This window comes from Triturus cristatus, chromosome 5_1, assembly GCF_964204655.1.
Source record: "Triturus cristatus chromosome 5_1, aTriCri1.1, whole genome shotgun sequence".
Classification (NCBI taxonomy): Eukaryota; Metazoa; Chordata; class Amphibia; order Caudata; family Salamandridae; genus Triturus; species Triturus cristatus.
Window position 1 is genome coordinate 776,740,619 of NC_140587.1, and position 13,836 is coordinate 776,754,454.

A 13,836-nucleotide genomic window follows, 5' to 3' on the forward strand; every position below is an offset into this window, starting at 1 on the left:
AAAAAAGTAAGTGTCGAGGATTTTATTCACTAACAGTAGTTGCTGATTATGCTAGTAATTAATTTACTTCTGTCACTAAAGTTCAGCAGAGCCGCCCCAGCTCAGCTCTGTAAGTGAGTGGCTGCTGGGGGCACCGTGCGTGTGGCTTGTATGATCTGGTGCAGCTGCGGCAAGGGCTATGTGACAGGCTGACTGCCTGCACCGTGCAGCCGTGAGTAAACAACTTTGTAGTGTTATAAAAAATAAAAAAATACAGCCAGCCTGAGGCCACCTGGCTGTGACCTATGTGACTGACCTGTTCCTCAGTCTGTTTCAGCCTCGTCTACACTGATTCACAGACTTCTCAGAGACTTAATGTCCCATGTCGTCGGCTCGAGTGAGTCCACTAACACAATCTAACAGTATCTCCCTATAATTATTAGGCAGCTGCTAATGTTTGGGGCCTCTAACATCCTGATGGAGGCTCGAGTGTAGGCCGGACTCCGCCCGACTACCCGGCCTGGAGTACAAAGTGCTATAACGCACATGCCATTATTATGATTGCAAATTCCAGGTTTGGAGTCAGGGGCCCAGTCCGCATAGGCTGGCTAATTGTTTTTCTGCCGGCCTGGCAACACACATGTCCAACCTGTGCAGGTCTGATATTCAATCTCTTGCCTCAGCCTGTGCGGTACAGTGAGCACCAGTATTGATGCCAAAGTTAAAGGACAGCAGTCAAGTGTAATGTATGCCAGAACACTCTGTAGCACTAAGCCTCAGGAAAGATAACCTCTGCCTCAGCCTACCTACTACCACGCCAGCACCAGCAGCATTTAGGGTATTTATCAGAGAAAACAGCACTAGAAGCGCGACTCAGGTACAGTAAGTATTTTAATATTCTGGCAGATACAAAAGGTATTTTTACCCATTTCTGTACATATTTTAAACAGTGTATAAAAGAAGAAAACAGTATAAAATGTATTCTCAAGCTGCCCTAATGACCCCTGACTGATAAAGTAAAAAAAAGACAGAAAGTGGATTTCATAAATGAATACGGACAATTTCATGCAAAGTTCCCTTAAAAATCAAGTCCAGGCCTCTGCAAACTGTTAAAACCTGGAATGGTGAACGGTATGTTTTTTATGCAAAAGGTGGCAATCCTAAATGAGCACCAGTATTGAGGCCCCAGTAAGAGGACAACAGTTGAGTGTATTGTATGTCAGCACTCTCTGCAGCACTGAGCCCCTGACAGATGACAGTACAATCCTCTTAGAAAGGGGCAGTAGGTTTGTGAACTTCTTTTTCAGGTATTTTGTAGTAGTTTCAATATCTTTTTAGAACTTCTCATTATTTGAAAGTGTGTCATTTTGGATATTTATTTCTGTCAATGCACTTCATTGATTGATTTTTCTTGGGAAAGTGTCACTCTAAGTGTTACACATGTTGTCACATGTTGCTGTTGAATGTCGCTGATAAGTACAGTGAAATCATGAAAATGTGACACATGAGAAGGCAGCTATGAGTAAGTGCTTGAGACTGAGTGACAGTATAATCTCCTAGTTCCACTTGCTCTGCTATAAAATTTGCTTTTTAGGCTACCATGTGGTCATGAAGGATCAGATTAATGAGATCATCTTCTGAGCAGCTGCAGTGCCTCCCTCTGTTACTGCAGTTTTAAGATCTCAGTTTCTTGTTGCTCAAATGGGTGTAATTTCTGATATTTATTTGTTTCCCATGTCTTCATTGCTTGATTTCGCTCGCAAGAAAGTGCCACTCATAGTTGTTGAAATGTCACTCATAATTACACTGAAATTATGAAAATGTCACACATAGCAATCTGAAACCTTGGCAGCTATGGGCAGAGGTAGACAGGAGCAGGAAGGGGCTGTCAGGAGAAGGCAGGGGCAGTCAGGAGCAGTCAGGAGCAGGCAGGGCTTGACAGGAGCAGGCAAGGCTTGACAGGAGCAGGCAGGGGCAGAAAGGTGCAGGCAGGGGCAGACAGGAGCAGGCAGGGGCAGACAGGAGCTGGCAGGGTCAGGCAGGGGCAGGCAGGGGCGGGCAGGGGCAGGCAGGGGCGGGCAGGGGCAGGCAGGACCTGACAGGAGGATGCAGGGGCAGACAGGGTCTGACAGAAACAGGCAGGGGCAGACAGGAGCAGGCAGACAGGAGCAGTCAGGATCGGACAGGAGCAGGCAGGGCCTGACAGGAGCAGGCAGGGGCATACAGGAGCAGGCAGGGGCAGACAGGAGCAGGCGGGACAGGCAGGGTCTGACAGGAGCAGGCGGGGCAGGCAGGGGCAGACAGGAGCAGGGGGCACAGGCAGGGTGTGACAGGAGCAGGCGGGGCAGGCAGGGTCTGACAGGAGCAGGCAGGCAGGCGGGAGTAGGCATGGGCAAACAGGAGCAGTCAGGATCTGACAGGAGCAGGCAGGGGCAGGCAGGCACAGCTTGTTACACATAGGAGACAGTTATCCAGCCAAGGGCTTCACACAGGCCGCAGGGCTGAGATCTGGGTGCCGCCATCTGCCTCCAGTGATAGATCTAACTTCTGGGCCATGCGTTGCAGGGGGTTGTGGAGCTTTACAGGAACTCTCAAGTGTTGGACAGGCCACACGAAGGGCTTGCTCCCTCCCCGCATGACAGGGCCTAAGCCCCGGCCCGCCAGGCGTGACCCACACGAATCACCCGCACTCCGTCTCCCGATGGAACTCCTGCCCCCGGACCTCCATGTATCACGGGACCGAGCCACCACCGGCTCCCCCGGCCGGATCAAGCCGCCATCTTGGGCCCTGCGCCACGAGGCCGCGTGGCCTCCACCCGACCCTAACCCTGGGCCTGGCCGGCCCCGGCATCCCGGCACCACCATCCACCAGGAGGTGAGCGGACCACTTGGCAGGTCAATGGGAGAACGAAGCGTCAAGGGCTCTCCCCCGCCAGGTGCCGATCGCCTCCAGCTCCCCCAGGCGCTGGCTCCACCCCCTGCCGGGTGTCTGGACACCTTCATCCCGGACCCTCCGACCTCCAAGTGCGAGGGTCCGGACATCAAAGGGCGCCAGACCTATAACTAGGGCAGCTCCGGAGCAGGACGGGAGTTGTATCCTGGAGTCGAGAGACACCGAGAGAACTCAGCCTTGACGGACTACTGGCGCTGCCGTAGCCCTATCTTGTGAACTATCGTCCTGCCTGCTGGCGCTGCCGCGGCCTTCTGCAACATCCATCCTCGTCGGGACCTGCTGGCGCTGCCGCGGCCCGTTGTAACGACCATCCTCACCGGGACCTGCTGGCGCTGCCGCGGACCGTGCATCGACCATCTCTCCGGGACCTGCTGGCGCTGCCGCGGACCGTGTATCAACCATCTCCACCGGGACCTGCTGGCGCTGCCGCGGCCCGTCCCAGCTAGAACACCGAGCTCGAGGATTGTGAGCTATCCACCGTACCACCTCAACTACCAGACTGGTAACCAGACTGTCCCGCTACCCCCCTTCCCCATCTTGAGAGACTTGAATCGAGGGGACCCCTGAGTCCAGACCTCCTTGTACCTTCCATCGTACCGTAAGAAATTGCCTATAAAGAACGCTAAATCTTCTCCTTGTGTGGTGTCTGTCTGTGGGGGGGAAGTTATTTATCTGTACGATCGCTGGAGACGGCTCTCCCCGGAGACCTCTCCCCTTGTCCTCGGCCGACCCTCCCGGTCCGTCTAACATTGGTGGCCAGCGGCGCGATCCGAATCAACGCGTAATCGTACAGAGAGTAGCTCACCCCACGACAAAACCACGATGTCAGCCAAAGATAGCGGTTCCACTGAAAAGTTCCAAATGGATAAGTTGGAAGAATATAGCCACCGCGAACTTAAACAATTCTGCATGGAACTAGGCATTGCTACCACCGGCCTGAGTACCAAAGACGATTTAAAACGCGCCCTTGAGTCGTGGGCGGAAACTGGGGTCACCGGATCCCCCGACCAAAACAGTGTCGCACCAGAGGGGAACGCCACGGCTCCCGAGGAGCGGGGAACGGGCCTCTCGCAGGAGGAGATCCAAGAAAGAGAAAGAACCAGATTACATGAGTTGGAAATGGCACGACTCAAGATGGACGGTGAACTAAAGTTAGCCGAGCAGAAACTAAATCTAGAACATCTGCGGCTCCGAGAAGAGCGAGAAGAAAAACAGAGACAGAGAGAGCTCGAGGAAAAAAGAATAACACTCGAACACGAGCGCAAACTGGCGGAAATAGAACTCCGGAAACAGAATAAAGAACCGGGGGTGCCTGAGCGACCGCACACCCCGGGAGCAACCGAGAGAAAAGTCCACATCCCCAAGGATGTTGTCCGAGAATATGTCCGAGAGGACGACATACAACAGTGGTTCAAAGCCTACGAGATCGCCATGACCTCCCACCGGATCGACCGGAGTGATTGGGGAGCCGGACTATGGGGGAGGTTCGTCAACGAAGGCCGCGATGCCCTATTGCAGCTCCCAGATCACCAGATGTCGTCCTACGACCACATGAAGGCTGCCCTCCTCACCCGCTACGGCCTCACGCCCGAAATGTACCGCCAGAGGTTCAGAGACTGCACCCGGATCCCGGGTACAACTTGGGTGGAGTACGTCAACTATTTCAGCCGAGCCTTCGAGGGTTGGATCAAGGGGAGCCATGTAACGACCTACGAGCAACTCTTTAACCTTATGGTATGGGAGCACCTGTCGAACAACTGTTTCGTCGAGCTCAGGCAGCACCTCCTCGACAGTAAATTGACTGACCCCCGGCAACTCGCCGCCGAAGCTGACCGATGGGAAAGCACCCGAGTGGGCCGGAGAGGACCGCACGAGCAAAACCGAAACAACCAAGGCCAGCACCGCCCCCGGGGAGGAGGAGGAGGCCAGGGGCGAGGGAGAGACACCATCCCGGCAACACCCGTGGCCAGCACCCCGCCCCCGGCCGGGCGGGGCAACCCCCCGATGCGCCCGGGGTTCCGAGCCAACGTCACGTGCCACCGATGCCAGCGAGTCGGCCACTACGCCAATGACCCGAGCTGCCCGCAGAACCAAACACCAAAGCCCCGCCAGGTAGCGGCCGCCGCCCTGGGGGAAGAACGACTATCAGCGGAACAGGAAGAATATGAGCCGGCCCAGCAAGAGTGGGAACCGGCCGCCATGGTTCTAGCATGCCTAGGGGGAAAGGACATGGTTCCGCGGGCCCCCCTACCCGCCAACACCCGGAAATATGGCCAATGGGTGACCATTAATGGACGTCGGGCCGAGGCCTTACGTGACACAGGCGCCAGTGTGACGGCCGTCCGCTGTCACCTGGTGAAGCCCGAGCAGATCCTGCCGAACATTCTCTGCCCCGTCCGCTCAGCCGACAATTCCGAGAGTCTGTGTCAAATGGCCTGCGTCCCCTTCGAATGGGGAGGGGTCTCCGGCCTGTTGAAGGTGACGGTCCGGGATGATGCACCCGTGGACTGCCTCCTGGGGAATGACCTTGAGAGTTCCCCGTGGGCCACCGTCGAAAGAAGAGAGCACCTGGGGATGCTGGGCCTCCCGGACTGGGCCTGCGTAACCACCCGGTCCATGGCCGCCCGGGCCGTCCCCCGATCAGAAGATCCAGAATGGCCAGCACCTCCGCCCCCGGTCGCCCCAGTAGAGGACCACGACGAGACCCATCCCCCAGAACCAACGGCCGAAGGGGTCGCGCAACCCCAGGACCTCCCCGGCCTGGCTCAGTGGCGTCAAGAAGGGGGGCCCACCCAAGAGCAGTTCCGCCAGGAGCAAAAGACCTGCCCCTCCCTCGAGGGGCTCCGCCAGCAAGCCAGCGCCCAGAGCGCAGGGGACTCCACCGGAACTCATTGGGTCTATTGGGATAACGACCTGCTATACAGCGAACAAAGAATCGCAGAACTAGGGGCCAGTCGAGTGCTGGTGGTGCCTCTCCGCTTCAGAGACTTCCTACTAACTCTGGCCCACGATGTCCCCCTGGCTGGACACCTGGGTCAGGACAAAACCTACAGTCGCCTAGTGACTCACTTTTTCTGGCCAAAGATGCGGAACGACGTCCTTAACCACTGCCGGTCCTGCCCCACGTGCCAAGCCAGTGGGAAGAGCGGCCGTAAGCTGAAAGCCCCTCTGCAACCCTTCCCAGTGGTCACCACCCCGTTCGAGAGGGTAGGAATAGACATTGTGGGGCCCCTGGACCCCCGCACGGCACAAGGACATAGGTTCATCCTGGTACTAGTGGACCACGCCACCCGCTACCCCGAGGCGGTGCCCCTACGAACTGTAACAGCCCCGGTGGTTGGCCGGGCCCTAATGGGGACCTTCTCCCGAGTGGGCTTCCCCCGAGAAGTCATCAGCGACCGAGGCACGAACTTTATCTCGAAATATATGAAGTCCCTCTGGCAACAGTGCGGGGTCACCTACCGATTCACGACCCCCTATCACCCCCAAGGGAACGGACTAGTGGAGCGATTCAACCGCACCCTCAAGGGGATGATTGGGGGATTGGAAGAGCCCCTCCGTCGCCAGTGGGATGTACTACTCCCGTGCCTCCTCTTCGCCTATCGAGAAGTTCCCCAGAAGTCCCTCGGCTTTAGCCCTTTCGAACTCCTGTACGGGCACCCTGTGCGAGGGCCCCTCAGCCTAGTCAAAGAAGGTTGGGAGATGGCCCCCCTAAAGACCCCTCCAGACGTCTTCAAGTACCTCCTGGCCCTCCACAATCAGACCCGACGCTTCAGGGAGATGGCAAAAGCGAACCTCGAGGCCAGTCAGGAGGACATGAAAAAATGGTACGATCACAATGCCTCCTCCGTCGAGTTCGAACCTGGTCAACAAGTGTGGGTGATGTCCCCCACCGAACCATGTGCCTTGCAAGATAAGTGGACGGGGCCCTTCAAAGTGGTCGAGCGCAAAAGCCCCGTCACTTACCTCATCGACATGAGGACCCCCCGGAACCCCCTGCGGGTCCTCCACACCAACAGACTCAAACCACACTTTGTGCGCTCAGAACTCAGCCTCCTGATGGCTACGGACAGTGGGGCGGAGGAAGACTCCGAACCCCTCCCGGATCTCCTGAAGACTCAGGAGAACGACGGTTCCGTGGACGGGGTCCGGCTCTCCGATGCCCTCACCCCAGAGCAACGCCAGGGCTGCCGGGACCTCCTACTGCGGTTCGCTACACTGTTCTCCCTCACCCCCGGGATCACCCCTTGGTGCTTGCACGACGTGGACACCGGGGACAGTCCCCCTGTCCGACACCGGGCCTACCGCGTGCCAGATCGGGTACGGGCCTGCATCCAAGAGGAAGTGGCCAAAATGCTCACGATCGGGGTCATCGAGCCCTCGGACAGCCCCTGGGCCAGCCCAGTTGTACTGGTCCCCAAAGCCGCTGCCCCCGGCACCACGCCTGAACTGAGATTCTGCGTCGACTACCGGGGCTTGAACGCTGTCACCCGGACCGACGCTCATCCTATCCCCCGAGCAGATGAATTGATCGACCGGCTGGGGGCCGCCCGCTATCTCAGCCTCTTCGACCTAACAGCGGGCTACTGGCAGATCGGTCTCACGCCCCGGGCTCAGGAACGGTCTGCCTTCTCTACCCCCGATGGCCACTACCACTTCAAGGTCATGCCCTTCGGCATGAAGAATGCCCCCGCTACTTTTCAACGTCTAGTGAACCAGGTCTTGGCGGGGCTCGAGGAGTTCAGCGCTGCCTACCTGGACGATATCGCGGTGTACAGCCGCCACTGGTCCGACCACCTCCTCCACCTCCAAGAGGTCCTGCAGGCCCTCCAGCGGGCCGGCCTCACGATTAAGGCTGGCAAATTCCAAATTGGTCAAGGGTCCGTGACCTACCTCGGGCACCAGGTGGGAAGCGGGCTGGTGGCCCCGCTGCAACCTAAAATTGCTGCCATCCAGTCCTGGCAGCCCCCCGTCACCCAGACCGAGGTCCGAGCCTTCTTGGGACTCACCGGCTACTACCGGCGGTTCGTGAGGGACTACGGCAGCATTGTGGGGCCCCTCACGGGTCTCACGTCCAAAAACCAGCCGAAGCAGATTAACTGGACCACCGACTGTCAAGCGGCCTTCGAAAAGCTGAAGGCCGCCCTGTGCACCACCCCTGTGCTCCAGGCCCCCGATTACAGTCGGGAATTCATTGTACAGACAGACGCCTCCGACCACGGCATCGGAGCGGTTCTTTCCCAACTGAATCCCGAGGGCCATGACCAGCCGGTGGCCTTCATCAGCAGACGTCTCCTGGCCCGAGAACAGCGCTGGAGCACAATCGAGAGGGAGGCCTTCGCAGTGGTGTGGGCCCTCAAAAAGCTCCAGCCCTATCTCTTCGGTACCCACTTCCGGGTACAAACCGACCATCGACCCCTGCAGTGGCTGATGCAGATGCGGGGGGAGAACCCAAAACTATTACGCTGGTCCATCTCCCTGCAGGGAATGGACTTCACCGTGGAACACCGACCGGGCCAAGACCACGCCAACGCAAATGGCCTGTCACGCTTCTTCCGCCTCGACGAGGAGAGTCCCCAGGAAGATGGGTGACTCTCCCCGCCTTCAGCTGGGGGGGACGCATGTTGGACAGGCCACACGAAGGGCTTGCTCCCTCCCCGCATGACAGGGCCTAAGCCCCGGCCCGCCAGGCGTGACCCACACGAATCACCCGCACTCCGTCTCCCGACGGAACTCCTGCCCCCGGACCTCCATGTATCACGGGACCGAGCCACCACCGGCTCCCCCGGCCGGATCAAGCCGCCATCTTGGGCCCTGCGCCACGAGGCCGCGTGGCCTCCACCCGACCCTAACCCTGGGCCTGGCCGGCCCCGGCATCCCGGCACCACCATCCACCAGGAGGTGAGCGGACCACTTGGCAGGTCAATGGGAGAACGAAGCGTCAAGGGCTCTCCCCCGCCAGGTGCCGATCGCCTCCAGCTCCCCCAGGCGCTGGCTCCACCCCCTGCCGGGTGTCTGGACACCTTCATCCCGGACCCTCTGACCTCCAAGTGCGAGGGTCCGGACATCAAAGGGCGCCAGACCTATAACTAGGGCAGCTCCGGAGCAGGACGGGAGTTGTATCCTGGAGTCGAGAGACACCGAGAGAACTCAGCCTTGACGGACTACTGGCGCTGCCGTAGCCCTATCTTGTGAACTATCGTCCTGCCTGCTGGCGCTGCCGCGGCCTTCTGCAACATCCATCCTCGTCGGGACCTGCTGGCGCTGCCGCGGCCCGTTGTAACGACCATCCTCACCGGGACCTGCTGGCGCTGCCGCGGACCGTGCATCGACCATCTCTCCGGGACCTGCTGGCGCTGCCGCGGACCGTGTATCAACCATCTCCACCGGGACCTGCTGGCGCTGCCGCGGCCCGTCCCAGCTAGAACACCGAGCTCGAGGATTGTGAGCTATCCACCGTACCACCTCAACTACCAGACTGGTAACCAGACTGTCCCGCTACCCCCCTTCCCCATCTTGAGAGACTTGAATCGAGGGGACCCCTGAGTCCAGACCTCCTTGTACCTTCCATCGTACCGTAAGAAATTGCCTATAAAGAACGCTAAATCTTCTCCTTGTGTGGTGTCTGTCTGTGGGGGGGAAGTTATTTATCTGTACGATCGCTGGAGACGGCTCTCCCCGGAGACCTCTCCCCTTGTCCTCGGCCGACCCTCCCGGTCCGTCTAACATCAAGTATTTCCAGCAAAACTGCAAATCCAGTTGAGAAAGGTATAAATATGGTTTTCTCCTGCGAATGTTTGAAGATCTTGGAAAAGTAGTGTTTCAATTAACTGACCCAGAATGGTGAGAGAGACTGGAATGAAGTTATTAATATCCAGAGGGTGCAGCAACCCTTTTTCAGGAGGGGTTTCACAGCGGCATTTTTCCAGGCAGTGAGGAAGGTGCCTTGTCTAAAGGAAGACTCAACAATTCCAACAAGGGTGTCTTGAGAAGCAGAAACAGAGCTCCTTTAGCTTCTCTGGGCAGAATCTGAAGGGGGTCCAGGGGGCGCAGCCTGCAAGGGCGGCATCAAGGTTGGTTGCATCAACAGGTGCACAGGAGTTACCGTATCAAGGTTGGTTGCATCACAGGTGCAAAGGAGTTACAGGTGGTAAGATCTTAAAGAAAGGTTGTTGGGTATAGGCATTATTTCAGTCTGAATGTTTTCACATATTTGTTTAATTTTAAAGAGAAAGTGCCAGACCTTTGCAAAGTTGTTGAGACTTTTAGAGAGTACCTGCAAAAATATTGGGAGATTGCAATCCCTCTAATAAATGAAATGACTCCTTTGAGAGGTTCAGAGCTGGAGAAATGCAATCTAAAAAGCACTTGGGAGAGTGTTTCTGCCACATATAAGAGATGAGAGACAAAGAGGAAGGCCTAGTAAGGGAGCAGCAGAATGAATGGCTTGTACAATGAATGCAAATTCACAGAGTCCACGTCATGTGGACATGTAAGAGCTGCGCCATCAGGAGACTCCAACCATAAGCTGAGGTCTCCCAGGACCATCAGAAGACTCCAGCCATAACCTGAGGTCTCCCAGGACCATCAGAAGTCTCCAGCCATAAGCTGAGGTCTCCCAGTACCAGGAGATGTCCTTTCTGGAGGCCAGAATAGAACCTTCCTCCACCAAGGAGGAAAGGGTGGATAAAGGGTGCTAGTGGGTGGTAATCAAGGTGAAGGTTAAGATGAACATTCAGACACCGACATTGCCATATCAGAACTGGTTTGTAAAGACCGGGGGCATATTGGTGAGAGCCTTGTGGCAGTGACATAACAAGGCCCCCGCTGCCTCTGCAGTGCAGGGGGCCCCGGTGCTCCAAGGGTCCCCTTCAGGTGAGTGACCCGGGTTGAAAGCTCCTGAGTTAGTCCGGAGGGGGGCCCCTCCATGTACTTTGCAGGGGGGCCCCCTCATGTTTCGTTACGCCACTGCCGGAGTCAAGGAGATCTATTACTGAAACCTGCCCTCTTCCGAAAGAAAAGAACTTATGACCGAGCCTTCTCTGGTGCAGCACCTAGAATTTGGAACGGACTCCCCCGTAACATCAGAAAAATATCGTCCATTTCCGCTTTAAAAAATGAAGCCAAATCATTTTTTATGACCAAACTCCTTCCTTATTTTCAGCATACTTGATATTTTCAGAGATCCTTCTATTCTCACACATATGCTAACACACAGTGTCACCTAAGCTTTATATTGGACTGGTATTTATGAGCGTTTTTTTAAATTTATTTATTTACTTGAGTTTTATATAACACTGGCTAGACCCGGAGGTATCAGAGCGCTTTACATGAGGAGAGTTACATAGGTTACAAGTTACACATTGTTACAGAAGGTACATCAATTACAAGTTACATCCGTTGGTTCATAGAGTGTAGAAGGGTAAGGTAAAAGGGGGACGGGGATGGGGATTAAGCGGAGAATAGGCACAAGGATAAACAAAGCAGGCAGGGGAGAGCGATTCAAGGGAGAGAGGAATGGAATAGGGGAGGCAAGCAAAGAATGAAGGAGGGAAGAGGTGGGGAAGGGGTAGGTGACACAGCAAGGAGAAGAGGAAGTAACTGTGTCTGATGTCCGGCTGGGTGGGAGACGGCTCCCCACGGTAAAGAGATCATTCCCAGTCTTCCATTTTGTGTGAGTCCCTTGTCGCAGTGGACTCTCTCAGCGGGGACGCTGAGACTCCAGGGTATAGATGCTGGATCCCTCCCCAACAAGGGGAGAGGAGTGCTTTGGTCACGGATACACATAGAAGAATGAAGGAGGGAAGAGGAGGGGTAGAAAAGCCAGCATGAACATTTGTGCGTTAACGCACAAATGTTTCTTCTACAAATCAATGTATAGTTACTCAGGACCTGATAGCACAACTGATGCTAGCAATTCGCTGTACACTGATTATTTCTACGCATTCACATATTGTAAGTGTTTTTTCAAGTTTAAAGACATGTAAATGATAAGCACTCTGATACCCTTTCTTAGGGTCATATTTGCGCTATATAAAACACCAAAAATAAAAAATAAATAAAAATAAATACTTGTGGTACCAATTTACTAGGCACTTATAAGTAAATTAGATATGCCAACTGGGGATAAGCCAATGTTACTATGTTTTAAGGAATGAGCACATGCACTTTAGCACTGGTCAGCAGTGGTAAAGTGCACAGAGTCCTAATCCCAGCAACAACGTGATTAGCAAAAATGGAGGAGGAAGGCAAAACTTTTGGGGGAAGATCACCCTCAGGCTGACAGGTCTAATAACATGGAATTTCCACCAGGTGAATTTTTTTTAACTAAATGTAATTGAATTGTGATGTGAATTTGTAACTACTTTTTTGTTATTCTTCTATGTGGAAAATGGTTTTCCTAGTGAAGCAAACCTCCACTTGAATGGCAATAACTGAGGCATGTTCTCTCCCATTCCGTTCCTAGAAATACACTTCCTTAGGCCTTTGAAGGAAGTACATTTGTCTTTTTAGGTATTAAAGTACCTCCAAGGGGGATGTAAATACACTTTTACCATTTGTAGCAGTTCATCTACTTTCAAAGGCAGACCCATCCTGGATGCCAAAAACCCCACCTCAACCTGTAAATTTGTAAATTTGTGATTGCAAAAATTTCAAAATACTGACATATCAAAACGAGGCTTCTTGGAAGGAGCTCTTGTTGAGGTTTCTAGCACCTTCAGTGCAGATTGTCAAGTCCACAGGAAGAAAGACATGAGGAAGGTCAGATACATCAAAGAGAGCAGGGTGGGACAGCGTTACAAAGTCATAACGTCCCAACAAACTGCTTCTTCACCGAAATGCACATTGCACCTCCCAGCCTTACTCCACCTGACCCTCTATTGCCCCAATTTACACTGACTTCCTTTTCGGTACATCGTATTTTCATGGTAGTGACAGCACATCTGTGATACAAAAGGCCACATGAATACCTAACACATTTAAAAAGTATACAAAAAATCACGCAGGGTCCCAAAAATGTTAATTTCTGATTCGATAAACATGGAAGTGAACTGTTTGCCCATTGTGGTAATCATGCAGAACACAAATCTCAGATCTGTGAACGTGTACAATCTACACTCGCCTTAGCCTGCATTGTTTTATTGATGACATATATTGACAACACTAGCAAACATAAAGAACTCACCTGCCCCCCCTACACGTTCATAGCTATCATGGGAATCGAACGGCAATGTCCGTGTTTGTTACTCTGTCTGTGCGTTGGATTTCCGCATTGGATGAAGTAACACACATTCTAGAATGTACGCCAACTCTGCGTTGGAGTTTGCTATTTACATGGGCCTACGTTCAACAGAAACTATGAGCAGTCTTCCCGTCGCTGTTGTTACAGCTCTTAGCTCTGATAAATAGCCTGTCCAGTATTAAAACAAACGCTGGCCCCAGTCTGCGCCCACTGCAGGCTCTGTGCTCCGTTCACCCACTCGTATAACTCACTCTGCGTGTTCAGGCATCCTTCAGGCCAAGTACGGAATGGGCCTGTGGGCGTGGGGAGGCGCTGCGCCTCTACCCGCTTCACCGACCGGTTTCATTCTGCCTTTCGTCTGTCATTCCTTACCCTCTGCGTGCCCCTCTCTGTGGGAATGCGCGTCACTAGAGGCGCTGTGCATTGGGAGGGGGCTCTGTTATTTATTTATTTATTTTATTGACTGTGTTTGTAAAGCGCCTGTTGGATGCTGCCCCAGAGCACTCTGGGTAGAAAAACAAAAAGAGTAAAGTTGCGTGAGTGAATCTTAAGGACTTCTTTGTGACTGAGACTCCAAGCGACCTCTGTAAAGAGGATGAAAAAGCGCCGAGAAGGAGCATTCATTCCAGTGGAGACCATACTTTCCTAAAGGGTGCATGTA